Raw genomic sequence first — 25606 nt, 5'->3', positions numbered from 1 at the left:
TTTAAAATTACTCCTACATACCACAAATTATATGTAAAATAGCTCATATAAATTATAACGTATTAGGTTATAGTTACTTAGGCAGAATTCCTTACATTTATTAGTTGTACTTAATCACCTACTTCTGGTTTCATGCAATGTGTACCCGTTTCCTTACAAAGCCATTTTCACTTATTCCGATAGCCAAGGTGTTCCGAATAGACCGTTTCACCCTTATTTAGGTAATCAAGTAAACTCATAAAGTTCCAACCGCTTATTCTACAAGTTCCTAAACAAACACGCCTACATGACACTACAAACCTTAATAACGGTATCGCAGTTTAAAGGGCTTATTATCTTTAACATTAATTACCAAGTTATGAGGTTCTACTCAGTCCTAGTCATTCGTTCATATTATTATCTTGTTAAATGTCTCAAATTGAAATACTTAAATAAAAGTACATAATCGTTTATAATTTATATTAACCTATAATAATTAATTATTTACTGTAGACACTAAACGGATGTTTTATTTATTGACTGACAGCTATTTATATTTTTTTGGTAAAATTAATATTATTACTACCTAAGAGTACAACCTTAAAAAATCTAGTACGTGGAATTTTCCCTAAGTAAGTTTCAAGATAGACCCAAATTTTAAAATCTGTTTATAAGTAGTATATTTTAAGCGAATTATGTATGTCTTAGTGAAATAAAAAGCCGTTCGTCAAGGCGATTTTTTAAATATCTTTGGCCAAACTACACACACATACAAAACACACACAAGAATATTTGAAAGTTTTTTAGGTCTGTAAAAGTGACCTAATTAAGCGGTGAAATATAATTAAGAAGGTTAAAAGAATGAAAATTAAATTGTTTTGTACCCACGCCTATTTAGCCCCATTTAAATAAGCAAGTGTAATAGAAAGTCTACTTTTTTATTTCGTTCAGTATCTTATTAAGGAGTTATTCAAGCAAAATAATAGCTAAAAATAGCGTAGGATATTAAAATTTTAGCAATGAGCGGGCCTAATATTTAGGCCCATTCATATAATTAGGGGTAACTACACGTGTATATACTAAATATTACCTACTAAGGTACAATAGTTGGTGTGACATTTATTAGATACAAGATACTTCCTTACTAATTTAATTATATCTGCCTATAGGTAATATTAAATAGGAATACAAACGAATGAAATCTTTGTTAATACTTTGTCAACAATTTAAAATAGAAAGTGTTTTTAGTGCTACCTAGTAATATAATATTAAATAAATATTTTGAACTAGGTACAAATAATTCTCATTTGACTTGCTTTCAATGTATCAGAAAACTGATGTATTTTCTTTGTTTGTAACTCCAGAGCAATTCAAAAAGTCATTACCGAATATAATGATTATATGAGATATTAGAAATCTAAATTGGTTCTCTAGCAATGGTGTTAAAATAACATTCGAAATCATGTAAAAAAACAAAGAACACCACCAATCGTTCAGCATCAGTTTCGTGGGTCGTTTCTCCGTCATCGCGGTCCTGCATCCCGGACATAAAGCGTAAATAAAAATAAATGTTTCGACGGATATCATGCGGCGCGTGCGCAGGCGCCGGTGCGTGTTAGCATTCAACTCTCGCGCGTTGTTTGTTTTCACGCCATCGACGGAGGCCCAATCGCGTGATTGTTTTATTGAGTACCTCGTGGTATGTCGATTACATAATGGCTCATAACACTTAGATCATGTGTCCGTCCATACACCGGATCTGCCATCAACATTGATTACTTTTGTTTTTGTTACTATTAGGCGTCATAATCTGTCACGTGACGGAATGTGATAGATATCAAATATTTTTTTGAAGACATTTAATGAATTTCATTTAAATGCAGTTTTTTATGATTTGTAGTTTAATTTATATTAACTTTGTTTGATTTTAAAAACTCTTGATATATAGGGATTGCATCAAGATATAATTTGTACAAGGCGGTTAGCTACCTACCTGCTTACTTTATTATTAATAATAATCATAGTAATATTAACAGTAAAAGAAATAATTTTTTTTTCCTTGTTAGTTTCTATCATTGCGAAATTTAGGCGTTATAGGTAAGGTAAGTAGGTAAGGTATATATCTACATACCTATCTTTTTTATTAAAGATTGGATATTAAATATATCTATATCCCATATATTTAACATCTTATTGAAGTTCACTGAGATTCAATTAATAAAATTTAATAATTGAAAAGAAATAATAAGTTACTATAAAATACATTTACAGTTCAATGAAATACATAACATAATCTTCAATCGCAATGAGATTCTCATCTGAGTCAGATATTATTTAAATTGTTTTCATATACTAGAAGTTCTATCTAGAACCAGAAATAAAATATCAATAGTGGATACAATGGCGTATGTGATAATTTCTTTTGACCACCACCATTGTTTACTAGTTTAGTATGCCGCCGGTTACGCGTGGTTGTATTGAATTAAAATTAATACCTACTATTCTCAGTTCCTTTCGCTATCTTGAATTTGTTGATATGGCTTTTCTAATATATTGACTATGAACGCGATATGGTATAGATTGTATCGCAGGAAATATTTCCTATCTCGTTCATAAGGAACATACAAATATTCGGAATTAAAAGCGAGTTTAAATCTACATATTTTTTATTATGTATTGAATGATCTTAGACAAAAAAATGTTAGACTCGTATCAGAGTTTTAATGTTTATAATAATAAATCCTTTTCTTATTTTACTTCGATTTGAAATTCTTTGCTTTAACGTGTTTTTTTGTAGTTTAAAGTTTAATTTATATTCATTTATATATCAATGAATGCAAAAATAGTGATATGAATCTCGTTCTGTTTTGTCTGTTCACGAAGAAGCAAAAAATTCATTCGGAAACATTCTATCTAAGACCGTAAAGCTACATAGTTATCAGTATAAAGGTGAAATGTCGAAAAAGGCAAAAAGAAACAGCGCAGTCGGCGCATGTCGACGCGGGAAGCGGCTGAAAATATCCGAGCGCCCCCGCCTCACGGTTAATGATAGTCTTACATGATGCTAGATTATAAAGTAATATTATTTTATCAAAGGACATTTTTTTGCTATCGTGATAATCAAAAGCAGGACTAATATTAATTTTGCATTTATTGATTCGATTCTATTCGTCTATAAGAGACTGGTGTTTTAATTTAATAGAAATTGCTAATCTACTTTGCTCTTGTAGCTCTTGTATAAGATCGTCTTTTGTACATTAATAGTTTTGTTTGTGTTTAAAACCGTATGTTTCTGAACCTCTTTTGGTGTACAATAAAGCATATTATATTCTATCCTATTTACCTATAGAAATAAATAAAATTGAAATTGTGATTTCAAAACAAGTCCCGCTTTTCAAGTTAATATAGCTATTTGCTAGTTACCAAAGCCAAAATAATAATATTTTTATTTTTGTCTGTCTGATTGTCTTGGGCAATTTTAAATCGGCTAAAAATTATAAATGCAAATAACTGATTTGTTATAAGGAGTACCTTATTCTAAGGTGTATTTTTTATTTCATTAAAATCGGTCGAGTTTATGAAAAGTTGTTAAAATTATCACGATCATTTTAGTTTTCCAATATGCTTAACGTTAAAATGGCAGATTTTGAAGCATTTTCATCCCAAACAGACTTCCATGGAAGCGAAGCCACGGGTTAAGCTAGTCAATAATAAAAAGAAAGGAAATGCAGCAAACTTATTATTTAAGACCTTAATAGATGAACATTTAAGAAAATGTTTTTAAAATTTTTGTATTTTTAAGTAGGTATAAATATATGTTTTGTATATATATATTTTTGTAGGTATAAATAACTAGCTTAGCTGCTTAGTTAATTATATGAATAATTAAATCCATAACTTCTTTTTACACACAAATGGAATTATGATGTTTGAACTTTTGCGTCAGAAGGTGACATAGGTATATAGGGACTTGCAAACCTTTTATGTATGATTTTAATGTTTCGATATAGAAATTATCATCACATATTTAGCTGCATTTGCATTTATTTCCTACTCAAATCAAATCTTACCAGTCAAAATATAATATGAAATATTTCATCTGCGATGATAATAGGTATACCCAGGTAGGTAGGTATATATATATTTTATACTCATAATGAGTTCATATGTATATATAATAAATAAATACATAAAAATGAATCCATCAGTAGGTAGGTAAAATTTGCCATATTGGTTGATGGTTACTGCTCTTAATTAGCTATAGTGGTAAGGCAAATATAATTTTACAAGTAGGATTTTTAGTTGCTGAGATTGTCACCATACCTAAATACTAGCTGCCCGTCCCGACTTCGTATGCTTAAATTCATACAAAGTGGACCTTTTAATTTTATAATTCAGTTGAAAGTTTTTGTCACAAATTTTAGATGATAAAAATATATTTTGGATAGGATTTGCTTAAAATCCTAAGCATCCTAAGCGTCTACGTCACGAAAGGAGTAGTAAATTTGCTAAATTTTAAGTCAATCGGACCTATGACTCCGGAGATCTCGCGATGAGTCAGTTGGTGTTATTTCACTTATATATATATAATTATATAAATACAGATTATATACAGATATAACTTATGTATAGACCTTGGTGGTAGGTGGTTGAAACTATATAGGATATATATCATATATACCTATGAAATATTATATGAGGGTAGTTAATGATTATTCGGAACATTCTGATGGGCGGAGTCTAATAAAAATGGCCGACAAAGTTCCATTTCGAATACCTATAGGCTATAGGTATATACATACCATAGACCAAAATATTAGGAAAAATAATAGAAATATATTTATCTATATCTATACATATTTATACCTATAATAAACGCCTGTAGTTCGATATCAATAAACAGTTAACGTTATTACAATTTATAATAGTATTTTGTCTCATTAGATTGGTAGATACATATGTACGAAATACTTATACAATATTTTAAAACTATTTATTTCGTATAAAAACATTAAAAAGTATATAAAGGTATGTCTATATGCATCATAAGAATATGAGGGTAGTTGATGATTTCCGGACAAGTTACCTGTAGATAACTATTTAAATGGATATCTATTTAAGAACATATTTTTTGGTCTATAATTCAATTTATTGTAGATTTCTTACCAATACCCCCCTCCCGATTTCAACGGAGTCCTAAGCCGAGGTCCGGCCTCACAGGAGGTACCCTTAGGACGTCCGCCTCTCTTGAGCCCTGTGTGGCTCCCAACATCCGGCTGAGTTCAACTCGCCCATCCCGCCTGGTGACGCTGTAGAGGCCAGTAAGGCCAACAGTATTACACAATTCGAAAAAAAAAACCCAATACCAATAAGGTTATTGTTCTCGGTCGCTAGTTTTTAAATTAGATACTATATGAAGATCATTTTATAAATAACAGATGTATGATAACATGTAGGTAGGTACCGGGTATCAAACTGGTATAGAAAATAGACATTTTATAATACTTATATAGATAGGTATATACGTACCTACTTATAAGTATTCAAATGTTATTATATTTCTAGGTGGTATGTTTTTATATGTACCAAGTCTGGATCAAAGATTGCTAAGTGGTTATAAATTATGGCATATGGTATATGTTAATGAATTTTGTTTAGTTTCTAAGAGATTTAAGATATATCAGTGAGTTGATATATTTGCAATTATGTTATATGACATAAACTTGCAATGTTATTGTAATAATAAAAATGTATATTGCAATCCAAAAAAATGTTTTAGGTACATTATTTGTAGGTATCTACCTACTAGAGAAGGGTAATGATTAAAGAAGTTTTTGTTCTGAGAAAGTAAAAGATATAAGTAATCTAGAGTTGTAGTTTAATATTGACAACGAAATAATAATAATAATGTCCTCTAGATTGATTTCCAATCTCATGAGAGATTAGCCAACTGTGCAGGACATATTATAGTGCACATACAAGTGTACTCTCTATTCCCTTACTCTCATAATCCGATGCGACGGCAATCCGACACGATCGGAAAGAGTTCAGATGCAGGACCAACGGCTTTATGTGCTTTCCGAGGCACGAGAGTGTATACACTTCCAACTTCCAGACTCGGCGCTGATACTGAAAATTTTCGACAGAAATAGTCGATAACTTTTTATTTCCCTGACCTGAGATTTGCATCCAGGAACTCCGTGTCTGCGGCTTTATATTTACCACTAGACCAACGAGGCAGCCAAAGAAATATGAAGATAATCAAAGGATTATATATACATGTAACATATATGTACGTAACGTGTAACATATGTGTACCTACATGATAAAGATGACACTTTTCAAGAACTGCTGAAGTTGAAGATTTGCTTAGCGTTAAAATACCTAATACTCCTTTTTTCCTTTTAATGCTTAAACCTTTACATTCGTAAAGCCAAATAAGCAGATAAAAAAATCTTATTTAGGTATAATATTACACCACTTGGATAAAGATTATGAAATACAAGACAAACACAAGGGTAAATAGTGTAAAATACAAAGCCTTTCTTTTCGAAACACCAGCATCGACCAGGTTATCGAGTTTTTCTATGAACTCTCTTATTTTGTCATAGGAAGGTATTGTGTCTTGCTCTTTATACACAAAAGGTTTCAGCATATCTTTACAACCTACTGCTTAATCTAGTTGCTAGCTTAAAACTTCAGCATATTCTAATGTCCTATATTCATACTGGACTGGGCGTCCGAGTTGATAGTACTCACAATCTCCTTGGTCCTTGAACTCTTTCTGGATATGTATGATTTTGCGTCCCATCTGATTTTGGTGTGCCTTTGTTTTTGCGCACATACCTACTTTTACACTTCTGCTGTCTGTTACAATCCTGCGCATGGCTAGTCTTTCATGAGAATGACCACTGAGAATGATGTAGCTAGGTAAGCTATACCTAGGTATACATATATTGGCTTGTTATTTTAATGAATTAAAAAAAAGAAATAGTGCAGTTAGTTTAGTGCTTATTAAGGTTCCCTATAATAAATCATTAGAACAGAACATTTTTGAGCACTAGTATTCAATATCTTCACTGTAGAGATAACATCAAAGCCAAGAAACCATCACACTGTTTGATGATCTCAATGTATATGCGACAAAATCGTCGGCCATTTTGTCTCGCTATGTAAACCGAGCGCGCGTGCCCCTCCCGTCACCCGTAGAGGGAGAGCCATAGGGACGTCCTGTTTTAGCAGAGCGAATAACACTCAACTTTCGTCTTTGCCGTCATTGTAATAGAGTGCAAATAGGTGCCATTATAATCCGGTCTTAGTAGTATACGGGCTGTTTATGTAGCCGAAACGGCCGCTTCATACACTGATGGCGTCACTGCCATCACTTTCATTATTATCGGGCGATTCACGACGTTTACCCGGCGTTTGCTCGAATCTCGGTTCCACTGTTCAATTAAAATTTCGCCGATTGTTATTTGACAATTCCTGTGATTTTAAGCATTTTATTTTGAATCAGATTCCTTCTTATTTTATAAATATTTAAGGATCTATTTAACTTGATAGAAATTCTTATTACTATATCTATTTCTATATATCCTTAAAATTAAAGACAGTTTAAGATATTTTTATCATTTTAAATAATTTTAATTACCTAGCTATGCAAATTAAATGTAATCAAATCTTGCTTGTTAGAACTGGAAGTTCCACAAAATAACCATTTTAGAAGTAAGTATTTTGTCTCATACATAATCAAATCTCATTGCATATTATAATAAAATAAGCAATCGGTAGATATCTAATGCATATTGTATAGATATCGTTAGGTTTATTATTTAACCTATCTTCAACTATGTAGAATAGTTTCCCAAACCTCATTTTGGTTTTAAGCCAAACCGAAACGCGCAGCCCGTTTGCGCTCTAAATTGCCCATCCTTATTAAATTTATACTAGATACAGTTAAATTTCAGTTGTTTAATTACTCGGAATTTTGGGTTAGGGAAACCGCGAATTGCCACAGTCCACTCCGTGCTCGGCCAAATGAAGTAGTCACAATTATATGTAGGTAGCTAGCCTATATCTAAGCGTACGTACCTAACGTATATTATCGATGTAGTGATGTCCAACAATTGTTTCATGTAGATTTTATTTTTATGTCGATGTAAAAATGAATGTAATTATACCTACCTACAAATAATCTAACTATCTCGTATCTGGTGTTCCTACGTATTAAAACTTGCCTATAGATATGTCGATCGTTTGGAATCAATGATAAACTAATAGTTTATAAATATTTTTTTATTGACTACGTACCGATATACATGAAAAAGACCAACTTCACGAATGTAGCTCTGTCCTTTTCTCGCTGATGGGCTCGTAACCGTTGTTGAGACGTTTTGCGTTTTATGTTACGAGTGCGTCGTAAAATAAAAGTGCATCAAAACAGGCCTCCCGTTTGCATTGTCCGCGATTAAAAACCGACCGAATTTAGGAGGAATAAGCTTATTCGTTGCGATATCTGCTCGCGCTTCTTCTAAACTTGGTAGCATAATCTGGGTTCCTTTACGATTATTTAGTCGTAAAAATCAAAGTAATAGGCTATTCACACCCGTAACTGTATGTTAATCTTTGTTTTACGAGTGTACGGTGGCTTATTATTTAACAGTTAATCATTTATCGCTTAAAGTTCATATACAACAGGTTTTACGACGTGCTTTTCATTCCGATTTTATAAGTAAGGTATTCGTTAGAGGTATTTTGTTATATATGAAAATTAAATGCACATAAAATTTACATAACTAAAAAATACATTTAAATGAAATCTTATTATGGTAAGTGAAGAATGTAATGTAAAATCATCTCTACAGCGTAGCGGTACGAAGGCCGACGGGTTTCGACGGGATTCTAAGGTTGTATGTTTGTCTATGTGAATTGATTGGATTTTTTTAAATATAGCTTTATTTTAGTTAATGGAAAATATAAGTACCCAGGCTACCGCTAACAACGGGCAAATAATAAGCTATAAGCCACCTGGCATAGTAGGTAAGTGGTCGCTTCAATTCATAAATATTAAATAAATACCTCACCTATTAGCCATTATTCATATTATTGTTAATATAAACAAGCTATCAAAATGTTTTTTGTGCTTGTAATAAAACGAATTAAGTGAATTTTACAAAGAGAGGATAAAGACTTAGAAAACGAGTTGTTTTTTAATTGTATTGACATTAAGACCTTAGAATAAAAATCCAACATTTTGACCAAGGATACAAGATTACTTTCATTAAAATTCTTTTTATGTTTTTTTTGTTACATCAACTAATGTACCTATATTATCTGAATCTGTGAAATGACCGAATAAATATAATAAAATGTAGATATCTTTTTAAAATTATCTTCAATAGTGATTTCCATAAAATGATTAAATATTGCATGTAGGAAAACGTGACGTAATCTACCTATGTAATGTTTTTGTTCTAATACATATCATGTTCATAAACCTAACTATATAGTGTAGGTAGGTACCTACCCAGACCGAGAGATGTCTTGAGATAGATTTTACTCGTTTCTAAGACTATAGGTAATGGCTATTGTATGAAACAAGTTTCATTGTCTCAATAATTTCTCGCTGGAATCTCATCGCAACAAAGACATTAAACATGAATGTCATGACCGAAAACAATATTCTACACATCGTTCAGGGTCTTATAAATTTGTGCATTTTGTCTCCCTCACAAAAGAGGTTATAATTTATATATCAGCAAGCAAATATGAATCTTATTTATTTTAACAATGATTTCGATTTTATATGCCACGAAAATGATATGTATGTATGTAAAAGCAAGTTTAAGTGTAGTTGAATTATCTGCTCTGTCGCGTGTGATTGCTTTGCGTTTGCGTTGTTGAATTTTGAAAGGATCAACTAATTTATTTGTTTGTATCGTTAAAAATTTTATGACTATATTAATTTCTTTGTAAAAAAAAGTATTCTCAAAATCAATACAGTACTTATACAAAAACCTTTATTTATACCTTCATGCTAAGCAGGTATAAGTAATGTAAAATTATAACGATATAAGGAGGTGTTTTGTGAATTACATATCAGCTTAATTAGAAAATCTATATCTCCTTGCTTAGGTTAGAACGCGTAGGTAAATTATATTTACAGATCAAATCAAGAAACAACAAGATCCGATTTCATTCGTAATTATATTATGCATACAAAAACAATTGTGTATTTAACACGCTTGCTTTGTAATTTCCAAGTACCAACAAATACAGAGTATGTATTCTTTGCTAACAAAGATAACTATCTACACGCGAACAAATCTAGTTTCCGTGTTGAAACTTCGCAGGGCCTGTAGTTTTATCGTCCCTTGTCGCCGCAGATACATCCTTTTACGGTGTCCATAACTCGCGAACTCACAACTATTTCTAACGATCCCGCTGGGCGATGTACTGACTTTATATTTACTCCGTGTAGCGTGTTGTGTCGGTATAAGACAACCCTTTTACACTTTGCCTTTATTTCCTCCGAAACATTTCACTGTACGATGGAGTTATCTAAGTACAAACATATATCGTTATTTACAAGAGCCTATCAATTTTAAAAAGAAGCAGTGTATAGAGAGAACAACCTTTTAAATCCGAAATAATGTCTTGTATTTCAGTCACGTTCATCCCACAGTCGTGACAGAGTATACATCACGTTGAGATAAAAACTCTTTGGTATCGTCTGTGCCCACTCACGCTCGACGAAAAAAAAACTTGGGCCTCTTTAGCACTTAGTGCGGATGAGTCTGATTGAATGATACCAACTTCTTAGTCTTTTTAAACTATAAACATACATATAAATATACTATTACATACAGTAATACACATTCACACATTTTCAAATGTAGATATATATTTCTTTATTGAAACTTACCTATATTTAAATTTATGATAATAAAAATAAAAATGTTTTTTAATTATTGAATGCGTGACTACTGAGTAGGTAGGTAAGTAGATATGTTTTTATAGGTGTATTTTTAATAAACGTTTGGTAATATATTAATGATTCTTCACTTTCTCTCTCCATAAAGAATATACATAAACAGCTATTTATTGTATAATAAATTATCACAAAATTTTGTTGCACGTTTCAATCTTTAAATCAATAATGCTACATCTTACAGCGCTTTGTAAATCATTTATCGCGGATCGCTTAATGCGGACCATTACCTCTATAAATAGGTATCACCGTGACTAGAAAAAGGAGCTCGAGCGAGAATAAGACGGCAATAATTTAAAGAATAAGATAGCAATAATTTATTCGATTGTGAGTTATGTGGTATTAAGTTTGGGTGGGAGGGCGCGGGGGCCGATATCTACGGACACGACTTGAGTTACTACTCCAGATATCCTCTACCGATCTGTTGTAGCTTGTATTCGTATGAGTATAAAGTTCATCACAGTACGGAGATGGTTCTTTGGAATGCAGCCATCTTGTCTCATATGACGTTAGCTTCGTTGATTTTTATTTAATTCTTTTGTGTTCTATAATTCACTATAAGTCTGGTCTTAGATAAATTAAGCTACTTGATGCGAATTTACCTAATAGATAAATATGTTATAGGTACGTGTGTGTTTCATTTTAAATGATGGGTATTAAAGAAAACTTTCGCAAATGTATTTTCTTATGCGGTTGAATTGGATTCGTGATCTTAAAGAAGTATTAATTTAATAGTAATATCAAATTTTAAATCGATTTTGTAAACAGCGTAAAAGTACAATACATGAAACCGATTTAAAATTTGATATTACTATTAAATTAACAAAACATATTACAGAAGGAGGTATTTTAAAAACAACGAACAGACTTTTCTTACCTTATTTTACAAAACGGTCACGCTGAATTTTGCACTAATATTTTTACTATTAATAATTTTACTAACAAAATAAATTAATTATTAAATTTCTATAAATTATTTACCTAAAATCACTAACATAAATCCGAGTGTATCGTCGAAAGATTTTTTCGCGACTAAATTGCTTTCAACGAGCTTCCTCTAACACAATAGCCCTAAACGTATATTTATCTTTAATAAAACAAAACGAAGAAAACAAGAAAACAAAACGGTTTAATCTTTTGTATCGCGCCGCGTTCGAAGAACAAGCCCTACGTCCTAAAAAATTTAAAACTTTTTTGTTAGAAAACATAAAATAACCCTTACTATACGAACAAAGAATTCCAACGTTTCCAAGCAAGTTTTTAATGGGTTAACTTGCGCAATAGAAAAGACAACCTTGAAAGACGAAATAAAACTGTTACTTTGAAAAAAAAAAAACAAAATACTAAAAGCACCTTTCTAAATTCGTTGCGTATAAATTTGCAGGAATCCCGCAATGTTTGGCCTTGTCTGTACAATTTTATTGCCCCGTAAACCACTAAAAAGCACCTCGCTTTAAACGTAACAAAGTAAAAAGGTGTTCCGGGCTATTAGCCCTCTTAAAAAACAAAGCTGAAAATATAATTACACGTTAGGCGTCGATAAAAGAAAGTCTTTCTCCTATTGTTGGGCTAAAATTGCACAATGCATAATAATCGTTATGAATGTTATTGTCATAGATATTTAGGTACAGGTGAATTATGGGCAACTACAACAATAAGTTTTTGCTGAGGAAGTAAAATATTGTACTTTTAGTTTAGTCTCAAACATTTCTTAGCTACATTAAGTCCACGATTGTGTTTTTGAAATATTTTAATTCGAGTTTAATAAGTAAAAGTGATAATTTTATTAAAACCGAATTGGTAAGTTTATATTATTTATAATCAAAATAGTTTAACATATTCGATAATAATCGTGTTATTTGCCAATATTGTTTGAAATAGACTTTGCGTATTAAACGCATCTGTAGCTGAAGGTTATACAGTTGAGTAATATCATAAATTGTAGGTGAATTATTTTCATAAATATTAAATACATTTGCATATCTAGAAGCGCACGTAGTGTCCAGGGCCACAAAGCCGCCTAATGGAGCGACAATCGGCGCCACATTTCATAATTATCGCCTATTTTGACTGGCCTCTATCGGTAGCTCTATACCATTTCCTGTTACGCGGTTGGCATTGGCTACTCGAACGCATTCAATATTATAATATTACCACGTCACATAAGTACTTAAGAAAGTTAATCAGATTAAATAGTTTAAACTTAAATTAAATTACTATTAGACTCGTCTCTACTGAAAAAGTAAGGATAACGTAAAAACGAGAGTTAAAATGTATAAAACCAACTATATGCTTTAGGGTTTATGCTTAGGATAGGGATTCTTAAAACCTTTTAAATTTTTTAAGGTAGTGTCATCGCTTCGAATAGGGTAAGTTCGACGGGACAGTATATTCGTGCATCCAATATATATAAAATAAATAGAGTTAAACTTGGTGACCGAACTAGGAGTGTGCTCAACCATCATTATTACGCGTTTGTTCGACGTATCAGGATCACAATACTGTTGCCAAATGCGCCTGGACTTATGATACGCGTCACTTTTAATGGGCCCTTTATGGGACCACTAATCGAGTCTAATGGGCGCCTCTGGTAAAATACGATTTGAATCCTTTGGAAAACGCGTTAGGCCTACATTTCCGCGTAGAATATTTGAGATTAGAATAATGTATTCAGTGGAGGGTTGTCATTATATAGACCACATATCTTCATTACAATCTTTGATAACTAAAATATATTAGCAATATAATCACATGTATTTAATGTTCGGAGAGATTTCTTTGAAGCTTTTTTATTTTATTTTTTAGGAACAATCGATTAAGTAAGATTTTATTGTTTTGACAATTATATTAAAAGGCTTGAAGAACTTCTTATTGACTTAATTAAATTAAGACTTGAACGGTTTTAGTAATATTATAATCATACAAATTATTTTGTAATCCTATAGTATATGTATAAAATCTCTAAACGTACAATATTATGTTATACAATTCATAGTATAAGTACTTACACAAATGGGTAGGTAAGAGTGCGGTAGGACGAACCGGCTCATTACACTTAATTGAAGGGCCATTCGCGGACGATGTTAGACCCTGGTGGCCGGTTTCCGACTGAAATAGCTTTACACTGTACAATTTGTTACAGAATATTTACTATATCTACAAATTTAAATATATTCATTTGGAATAGAAAATTGGTATTTATTATTTTTTCATTTTATTTTAACAGTTACCTACCTATATGGTTTAATTGAATACGTTATTATAAGTTATATAACTTTAATAGTTTTACTATCACAGCATTAGGTAATAAACAAGTTTTGTTCTTACATAGAATTTACAGTTTCACACGCTTTAAATTTAAACGATTGACGTGTCAAGCGTTAATTATATGTTCCCGTTCCAAATAATTGTGTTTTACTCTCAAAAGAAAGATGAAGATAGGTATGCCTTTATTTAAATAGGCTCTGTAAGAGTACTACTTCAATTATTAATTATAAAAGTTTGTAACCAAGTGAATCTACTGCTGGTTTAAAATAATGATTGAACCGTGTTGTTTTAAAAACTTTGTTAAACTTAATACAGTGAAAAACACTCGTATTTATTTTAAATGTTATAAAAGCATTATAAACTTTAATAAAAATATAATATGTATGGAAAACAATTTTTCGCTTACTTTGCGTTTAAGCGACTCAGGATATGGAGGCATAATAGATAAGGCTTACTGAAAGTCGTCTTAATAGCTTTTGGTTCCGAGAAGTATAATTTTTCACAACACAAAACCGATGCATCGGAAAATTGCCTCTATTTCATAAGCATCAATGGCCATAATTGCTTATTGTAAATGCAAAGTGTTAGCAGGTTGGAAATTGATCCCTTGTATTATAATTTATAACAATTTATAAGACCCATGGAACTCCAAAACGGTACCTAGAATAGCGCAGTTTAAAGGTAAAGGTTACATTATTAATATTATGGTACATAATAATTATATGAGTCGACTTCATTATTACGATTAAATTGTTTTATAAAAATAATTAAATTGGAATCATCTTAAATTTCTATTATCTAAATTTCAACAACATAATTTGTTTTTTAACATATGTAGTGAAATATTTTATTTTCAATTGTACAGTTTATGCTTGGATTTTTATCCATCAAGTAACGTACCATGTAGCAGTGATTTAACCACGAGCAGTTCGCCAGTTGTAAAAGATACAGTACCCGATACCGTGGACAAGCAATTATTATTGCCCGGAGCCAATCAGACCTTTATTTACATACGTACGATCGTGCGCGAAACGAAATTAAAAGCTGCCTCGCTATCACAATTGGCAATAAGCAATCTCTTATCCGCACACATCTCTATAGGCCTTTTAACATAAACGAAGTGAGCGGCCGCGGGCGGCGAACTAATCTCCATAACTTTAATCCCTTAACCCTCGCAGTACCAGGAATCCAATCAAACAGTACAAGCACTCCCCCCCTTCCTGAGTTCGCACCCCCCATACCCCCGCCCGCGTCTCGCCTACGCAGCCTGTCCCGAGTAATTATCAAAGCTTTAATGACGTCATAAATCGAGTGTATAATCTAATCTGGAAAAGCCCCGGGCTCCAGCGCGCGGCTTAATGGTGTGAAAGCTGCCTTATCTCCCGCCATGTGTGAATAGAGCTTTATACGCGGCAGCCTGAAAGCTCGCGCCGGGAAACTTTGGAAAAATATGTCGTAGAACATTCGAGATAAGAATGTGGGACGAGGAACGCTTTCAAGTTTAATAGAAAATCGAACATTACCGTAAAGGAGATGTCTTTACTAACAAATTCTTTAGAAGTTTAACTATCGCAACGCAAACACGAGTACTTTTAAAAGGATTATAAGATGGCTGTTATGGGATGATAACGTTACCCGTGCAGCTACTTCCCTAAACACATGACGAGCTATGTTTAGAAGTTTTAATGAAACGTAAAATCTATTTCCTCGTACGAAGAGTATCTGATACTATTATTTAAGAAGGTAAAATCAAATGTTTAATAAATGTAGAAAGTTTATTTTTATTGAAGATATATTTAATTACTTATAATAAAACATTTAAACGGTAGTTTGAACAACAATATAAAATACATAAAAGTATTCGAAAGTTCCCGTCAACACGTCCGCGTAGAGCAAACGATCACTTCCCAACACTCCATTATTTTAAGATTTTCTAACAAAAGGTCGATCTCGGTGTATCGAATTGATGATTATATATAATAGTTTAACCTAGACTGTTAGTGCCGCCGGTCTTTGGACACCATTATTGAATTTCACGCTGAATTCGATCTAATGTTTTTCTGTGAGAGGCTCATAAAATTTCAAACTGTTTTATAGTCATCAATTTGTAAACGACCGCAGACTATGCGAGTCTTGCAATTGAAATTTATACAACCGGTTACATCGTTCGGGACATGTTCTCAGTTTTAATACTCTGTGGAAGTGTGAAGTTCTAAGAGAACATTATTGATGATGGGTTTCTCGTACGATTTGTTTTATAACGTTTGTTTCAAGACGCGATTCATTTCTAACTAGGCGATTACTGCACCGCATCGAATTGTCTCGATTCTCACGTTTTTGTCTCGTTAACCTTTTTCATGTGCACGTCGTGCTTGATTTGCTGATTTTTAATCGATTACTATTATGATTTCTGATGTTTTTCTCATTTCACAGATATTTTCGTTTTTATTTAGATTATTCAAAATGATATCTTCGTGGAGTCGATAGGTGCTGCACTAGCATTTTATTTTTATTTAATGTTTAGCGATAACAATAAAACAAGCGATTAGTTGTAAAAGACATTTTTAAATAGAAACGTAGAATAATAGGATGTGTATTACACCGTTACAGTTTTATGAAAACATTATATATTGATACGTGTATAAAGATGTTTGTCGAAACCACAGGCGCCTAAATGTTCATTTAACTGTGTCTATAAGTATGCCATAGGACCATTATCCTAAAATTCAGCTCTCGCAGCGAACCCCCGCTTCGCTTAATGAACGAATAAATAAATTGAGCCCTTCTTGTAAACAGCTAACGTGTACAGGCCCCACCGTAAGGGGTAAGTGGATTTCGGTGTTGTACCCGATCTTTGTATTGAACATTATCTGTGCTATATACGTAAGTACGCTTCGGTGTCAGTGCTGAAAATACAAGCAAGAATACGCGAACAATGCGGAAAAGGGCTCCGGATAAAGTATGGGCCAGACTAACGTATGAGCGGACAGAATTATACGAATGATAGGAATATTACAGTATCTACCACTTTCTTGTTATTTATACCAGTATTCCTATCTCACCAAACTATCTATAAAATAATTATTTATTATTATATATTATACATATATAATCATCTCTTTGTACTCATAATTAGGATAATTTTGGATACGCGTTTTCAAATTGTAAAGATCCATATTAAGCGAAGGCGTTTTAACTGTAATCAAATTAGTAAATTTAATTTATATACTAACATATTTTGATAATACTGCAAAACAGCAATACTCAGTACTTTTGTGTTCCAGTTTTAAGGGTGAGTGAACCAGTGTAATTACAGGCACAAGGGACATAACATCTTAGTTCCCAAGGCTGGTGGCGCAATGGTGATGTAAGCGATGGTTAACGCTTGGTGGCCCATAAGCTCGTCCGCCTTTCTATTCTATAAAAAAATACTATAGTGCACATTATATTAATATAAGAATTGATGATAAAATATACAAAAGTCAACTTATAAATATATAAAGTCTCTATTTTGTATACAGAACTCTATGAAGTGGATTAGTTTATCAATTAGCACGAACATCTAACAGCAATAACTTTCAAAAGAATAACTATTTTACAGTTCGTATTTACGTTTAACGTCTACAAATAGACATAGGTATTTTCGTGGTATGTTGACGGTATTTCTTATTAAAAAATCCGAGCGCTCAAGGCTGTTTAATTTTAAAAACCATTAATTTTCCGGAATCAGAGCTCTCTGTATAATGTTTTGACATTAGCTCTACGCAACACAAAACGCAAAAGAAGTAACGTTTAGCATTTTAAAGTGAAAACGTCCTAGAAGTGCATTAAAATTATTAATCAATAAAATAAATATATATCTACAGATGTATTTCAAAATCAGGTGTTTATGTTTTATATAATAAACTTTGAACTGAGAACTCAAAGGTAAAGTAAGAGTCACCTGCTTTAATGGATCCAAAATCTTAGATTACGTCATAGCCATCGAACGCTGCCTCGTTTATAACAAGACGTGGTAAGTTATATAACGTGAGCTATGGTATTTAGTCATCTATTTAAAGAAAGAGAACGCCATTAATTTCGATGTGACATTATTTACTAAGCTAAGTAGGTAGACACGGAACGGGTTTCTTGTAACGCGATAAATCCCAGCTCGAAGCTCCGAATAAATCTCTCGAATACACGATAAGAATCCGATGTCTCACGCGACGTATTTATTTATTTCACTTTTACGCCATATATACCATATAATCATACATAACCCGGAAAAAAACATATGTACACATACACCTTGTGACATTGTATTAAACGAGATACGCTATTTACGTTCTTATAGCAATGATAATATAAGCTATAATACAATGTTCTTATAGGTAATTGTATATACAAATATATCTTGATAAATCTTGCTTTCTCTTCCTTCCAAATAAATCGATTACCAGTTATTCGGATATTTTTACATGAAATTAATCAAGTCAGTCGGATGTCGAAAGCTGTGCCGCTCGAATAATTCAGGTGTAAGTGAAAACAAATTGACAGCACGTCGAATTTATAGGAATCGCAATTACAAGTTGATTGTGAAAAACATGTTTTATTTAAATGTTTTTCGAGTATGAAAAACAAAAATATAAAAAATAATTTATGCTTAGTATTTATATTTAACTTTGAGTTAAATACAAAGACATAGGTAAAATATGGGTATCTACTTAAATATACTACTCAAATAAAATCTTGTTTAATAAATAATGCTAAATAATTTTGCTCACATTAATATGCATTTAATATATATCTATAGATGGGTGGGTAATCTAGAAAAATATTAGTACGTGTCTGGCATTTTGAATTTATTAAAAATATTGGAATAATGGTGTCTGCTTATCTATGTTAAACAAAAAAGAAAAACGAAAACACTTAAGCGTTTTGACGGTTCAAATTTACATTAATAATTGTATACTAAGTTCTTGTTTAGTATCGAATAATATTAATAAGTGCAAAAAATCATTTCAAATATATGATAGAAATATCATAAATATAAATAGGTATGTAAAAAAAACTAATATTTATTGCACAATCTTCTGAAGTGCTTCCTAAAAATTACTAAACAAAATGTGTCTTAATATAATTCCACTTGTATAACTGTCTGTGTACATTGGTATCTTAAAAAATATATTAATAATAACATATATATTATATATATTTCGATATCTATATTATTATTATTTGTAAAAGAGCAGAACATTTAATTTTATATTTTTAGCATTTAAAAGAGAATTAGATAAGGGCTTTAATCGAATATTGTTAAATGTAAACATTGGCAGTAGGTATGATTGAAAAATATATGTTATAAAATATAATTTACTGTTCATGTCATTGCAAAAAGTCATAAATACAGATTATCTTATTATTATGTGCAATTATACTGCATATTAATACGTATAATTGTTATAAAAACATGTCATAAATAAATCATCACTCTTATTGCCATTTTTTTTATTACTTCATTTATAACTTCATAATAATGTACAAATATATATAATAATATATTATATTATATAATATATATATAAAATAAATATTTTTAATATATATTATATAATATAATAATAAAAATGATGTCCGCTTGTTTTGGTATTCATGTTAAAATGGATTTTGATATTAATTTTAATTAGTAAATTTTATCAAAAAAATAGTTCTAAGCAGTGTACGCGAACTTGGTTTCATAACCGAAATGACGGTCATTGAACCGAGCGGGACTGTGTCGGTTGGTCGAGGCCGAAAGCGTTTATCATCCTGATATAGCTCATATATTTCACGGCCTACAATAATATGTACATTATAACATATGGAAGTATTTTATATTACTATAAGTTTAAATAAAATCAACGACTGATTAAATATTTTTACAAACATTTAACTACTTTATTTGTATTTGTCGTATTGATCATTGTAACATAACTTTCGGAAAACAATAATTTCAAGATTAAAGCGAATTATGAGAATTTCGCTACACAGAGGCAGGAATAAAATACTCGTAGATTACAAAAGGATATTGCGCTTTTGAATAAAGAGTTAAATGGAAGAGTAATCTTTTGAATAATGTTATACAAGGAATGTATAATTTTTTGAGTTCACACAGCCTGTAATTATTATTCCGCTTGTTGTGTTTTTTAATGGTCTCAGATAGCCACTTGGCCTTATGCCATTGTGCGTGAGGTGAGATGCAGGGGAGGGGCGAATGGAAATCAATACTAACTGCACACTACTCCACTGCATTGCTCCAATATAAATCAGCCCCTGCCTGGCACCCCGTTGCTTGCCAAACTTAACCACGATCCAACTTATATCTTATTTTAAGGCAATAAAGCTCCAAATCAATTGACCACTGCAATAAGAATGGTCACGGATCCATTAAAAGTAATGTAGATATAAGTTTTCTTAGAGATTTTTATAAAATGTTGTCTTGGGAAACTGGGATGCTATTTTTGCAATTACTTAGACTGCATATTTTGACGTCTGCGTTATTGTTTCTAGTTAGATGTACAATATAATATTAATGTTAGTTCGAATTTACTTGAAGTTGCAAATAGTTTAGAACGTGTGCATTAATATTAAGGAACCTAGGGGTTTTCAAGATCAAAGTGCGGTGTAAGGTTACCTAGTCTAGTGCTCTACGACAGATAAGGAACAGGCTCCGCTCACGGCGAGCACTAACTCTCAGCCTTTATTTATTAAGCGCTACGTGCCCAGAGCGAGCAATCGTCTTGCCATTGCGATTTGCAGTTATCAAAAATTAATGGTAATCAAATTTCGACCTTAGGCATTTTGAAATAAGTGAAATATTTTGTTTACAAATTGCGATATGCTGTAAAGGTAATATTGTGAGTTAGTTCTAATTGATAACGCGCACTGTATCTGGTACTGTCATGATTTAAAATGTCTTAGAAGCTGAAATACAATTTATGTATAGCTCGTGTTGGAACTGCGAATATCTGTACTCGCCTTTATAATTCCTGTCATTTGAAAACGAAAAAACTATAGGACTTACTGCCCCAAGCGATCCCACCTACTTTTTATGGAAATACGTCACTGATGGATACGTCTAACTAGTTACAATAAACACTGAAATTGATAATAAGTCATGTCATAGTTAAGTTTCAATAATTCAAGTTCAACATTTCTTGTTATCTTCTTCCAACTACGGAAATATAAACAACAACTCAACAGGCAGGCATAAAAATTTCCACACAATCTAATTGAATGCAATTTAAATATAAAGATACACTTATGTGTATCGAAATATTATGTATTAGACAGGCAAAGTATAAACTTTGATGTAGACAATTATATGTTTTTTTAAGGTCTTAAAATTCAATGTAATTTTTAACAAGAGAATCATTTATTATTTGATATATTGTTAAATAAAATTTTTCGAAATGAATACATTTTTTTTTTTTTCGAATTATGAATATTTTTTGGATCATCGTACGGCGGCGCAAGTGTTTATTAAAAGGCTTAATTTGTCCTAGAGTCGTGAGCTAACTTTTGAACAGCGCTAAATTACACCAGGCGCGTACTTTATAGCACAACACTGTACCAGCCGCTGACAACGCGCCAACTTGGCTCTTTTAAAACTTTTTAAACTTCAACTATATTTATATGCTATAGTTTTTGACTTTCATCCGATATAAAATATAATAAAATTTCTTATATATTAAAATTCCCAACCTATAAATAATAACCATAAGAGAGATAAAGTGGATAATGTATTTATAATATTTAAAAATGTATTCATTATTTTTATGTAGGCGGCTGTATCATTGATATGTATCAAAATTTTAATTTCGATAGCGCAATGCTTAGAGCCGTTAGCTAATTTTTTATCGATTTTACGATCGTTGTATAAAATTATAATGAAATTATCGTTATACAAACCATTCGAGCCGCCGCTAACAACATTAATGTAAGAAAAAGAGGCAATAAAAATAATTAATTGTAAGTTATATAATAAACAATTATGCTTAAGAAAATTAAGTTTACGTCTAAGTAAATTAACTTCTAAGTGATAGCCTAGGGATTCAATGATCCCGTACAGTAGTAGTAACCTGGTAACTATATAATAAATAAAATTCTCATATAAAAAATCTAGAATCTTGAAATAAATAATAATTTTAATTTCAGTCATTCCTTACCAAAAAATTATATTTATTAATAATAAAAATTAAATTAAATTTATGATATATAATACATCCATTGGTAGGCACATTAAAGTTTAGATGTATTTAGCGTGTATAAATATTACACGGTGTTAGTTTTTTTTAAATATACCATATTGGAATGATCCTTTAATTATGAAATAGTTATAAGGTATTTTAAGCACCATTTAAATGTATTAACATAATCATTTACATCGATAACTATATGTCTTATATTACAGAGTAGGTATAAAAGAATATATTTTTACCTGCCTATCAGGTAGATTACAAATTCACGGGACAAAAAACGTCCATCGACGCCTACGCTCCTTAAAAAAAGTAAAGTTTTGGCGGGATGATAAACTGGTTTGCGAACGCGAATACAAAAAGACAAACAATTCCTCATATTTACGCTTTCAGTCACACCTGTTTCGTTCTTCAAAGAGGAAAAAGGAAGACAATATTAAATTTATCGACATCGCTATGCGAGTAACATTCTTTGATTTATCTTTAATTTATTACAAATACATAAAACACTTATCGAGTTGTATAAAATATGCACCTCTTTGTAGGTTCAAGTTAAAGGAATTAAATACAAAGAAAAATTGTTAGCATAACTTTTTTGTTTCATTTTTATATCTAATGTTTTGTATGTGATATATGTTTATTCTATATTTATAATGAAATGGTAATTTATCTTCATTCGATTGCAATTCACATAAACTGAATTATTATCATAAGCATCGCATCATAATTATTCTTCTTCAATACATAATAATTATAATATAGTTACGATTATATACCCTAGACGTGTTTATAAATACCTTAATTTAATAATAAAAGTGAAAATATTTACTAAAGGTCAAATAAAGGTAGATACGTACAATACGAAAATAAAAATGATCTTTAGAAAGTTTTCTATTTTCAATTTGTTAAATTTGTGTATTTAACTAATTATTATTTATTTAAATTGTATACATATGTGAAGAAATAAATCACATTCAAGAATTTAAAAGTACCTATTTATTTTAGGAACACGTTCATTGCAATCAATTAATTTTAAATTAAGTCATCAATTAAATAAAGTTATAAATTTGTATTTAACAAAATAATTAATATTTCTTACTTATAAAATTTCTAGTGGCATGTTTTTAGTCATTCGAGCCGGATTATTGCTTTATATTATAAAGCTTTTTCATGCCATCAATACTTACATACTTATTGAATTTGTAATTAGCCAGTTTTGCTAAAAACTCGTTTCATGGTATATTTCAAGAATGAAAATACTGCCTTTATAAGAAGATGGACAATTTATTATTTAGCTTAGGCACAATGGGATGGTGGTCACTTAGTAAGGTAGTGATCGCATGATATGGCAACAATGCTTAATTTATATATAAATCAATGAGATAGCGACAAGCCCATATCCCATATTGGGTAAAGTAAAGTAGGTAATTATATGCCATTGTTTTATACATAAGGTGTGTTTATAACGAAAAATTGGATGCAATCATCGCTTCAAAAAACTTTTGGTTATGTCTCAAAGGTCATAAAGGGTAATAGTGTCTTCTCACTATGCGTTTCTAAGTATATTTGCAAATGATGGATGTTTTACAAACAAGCTACAGTATATTTATGTATGAATATGTATGTTTGTAATAGCATAACCATTATATATCTGCCCATGAGGTATCCTTTTAAGCCGAAATTGATAACAGTATCTTGGACTTTCAATCACTTAATTTATCTTTATTATTAGGCACTGTTTTATTGTATTTCAGATAACTCAATATCAATAAATCGGCCGCGGCTGCTTTATGTTCAACCCTGAAGGGAAACTTACACAATGAATCAATGAGCGCAAACACGCTATCGGAATTTCTCGAATATTTCTTTTAAAATTACCGCATCACGTTTCAACTGCATAAAGGTTGACTTGTCTTGCCATACAAATTTACAGGATGTTATTCATTATTTCGAAACGATTTTGACCCCGATAAAACTTGTGTATGATGGCCAGAGTACGGGATGTTTTGGTCTCTCATTACAAGCGATTAATGACACTTTTGTGGATAATTTCGCAAGTAACATGGTTTTATATATTAAATTCAGTATTACAGGTAAATAGCATGTAAAATATTTCGGAGGATAATTTATATTTCTTTGAAATGGCAGTGACATTTATCGAAAGAGTATGCAAGATCAACTTTCGATACTCGTTTCGAGTGATTCGATTTTTGCCATGTAGTTCCAGCCGAGTAAAATAAGGCCATCCTATTTCAACCCATGGGTGCCGATACCGTGCTGGTGGTGGCTTAAGGATTTTTGTTCAGGACATCGATCAAACGTGTCCTCCATAATTAGTAGTACAATGGTTGGAAGATACCTCATCAGCAAGAAAACCAACAAAATATTGTTAGGCAGAAGCCGGCCGTTAAAGGTTTTACAAATCTGTTGCACCAACACCAAATAAATTGCTTACTTATCAAATGAATGACGAGTTAACGCAAGCATTATTTTTCTCTCTCCGATCCGTGCTGAGGACGGCCATCGCAGTGGTTTGAGTGGGTAAGAATCCCACATAACCCGGTTCCACCCCCATAGGACCCGGGTACCTTTCTGAAGGTTTCCACTGCGTGAAAAAAAAGCATTATTTTTAAATATAATGCTATATAATAGAAGTAATTTAATAAAAATATCTATTTCTTATTTCCTACTTTCTAATTATTTAGAGAAAAAACATGTTTGTATGGACTCGAAATGAGTATAATATTTATTATTATTTAAAATATTCATGATATTGATATCTACTTCACTGTGATTAATGAAATTACGAAAAACAAGAATAATAAATGCTGCTATATAGGTACTGCTTATCCTTAATTTAATTATTTTATTTATTCTAATTATTTATTTATTATAATTTTTTCAATCGCATTCGTGTGTATTTATACAGAAAAGTAAATGTTATTGATATAATACGGTCATTTATGTAAATGTTAAACAGAACAGGACCGAGAAGCGAGCCCTGAGGCACGTCCGAGAAAATTGACAAAAAGTCACATGCTCGTTAACTGGTTGGCTCGTTTCGTAAATATAATTGAAATTAGCTTAAAAGGTCGCCATGAATATCTGACTGATAATAATTTGTTATAATATCGTTTTTCCGTTGGGTTTG

The 25606-nt window shown here is 31.4% G+C and overlaps 1 long non-coding RNA gene across 1 annotated transcript in view; it reads left to right on the top strand.

Moving 5' to 3' along the window:
* Positions 1 to 24304, top strand: part of LOC126772649 (uncharacterized) — a 28206-nt gene extending 3902 nt beyond the window's left edge. The window contains exon 3 of the long non-coding RNA XR_007669677.1: positions 24210 to 24304. This is a non-coding gene — a long non-coding RNA (uncharacterized LOC126772649). The remainder of the gene's footprint in view (positions 1 to 24209) is intronic.
* Positions 24305 to 25606: the final 1302 nt, after the last annotated feature.

Source organism: Nymphalis io, chromosome 13, assembly GCF_905147045.1.
Source record: "Nymphalis io chromosome 13, ilAglIoxx1.1, whole genome shotgun sequence".
NCBI lineage: Eukaryota > Metazoa > Arthropoda > Insecta > Lepidoptera > Nymphalidae > Nymphalis > Nymphalis io.
The sequence above is the reverse complement of the archived record's forward strand: the minus strand, read 5'-3'. Positions and strand labels throughout refer to the sequence as shown.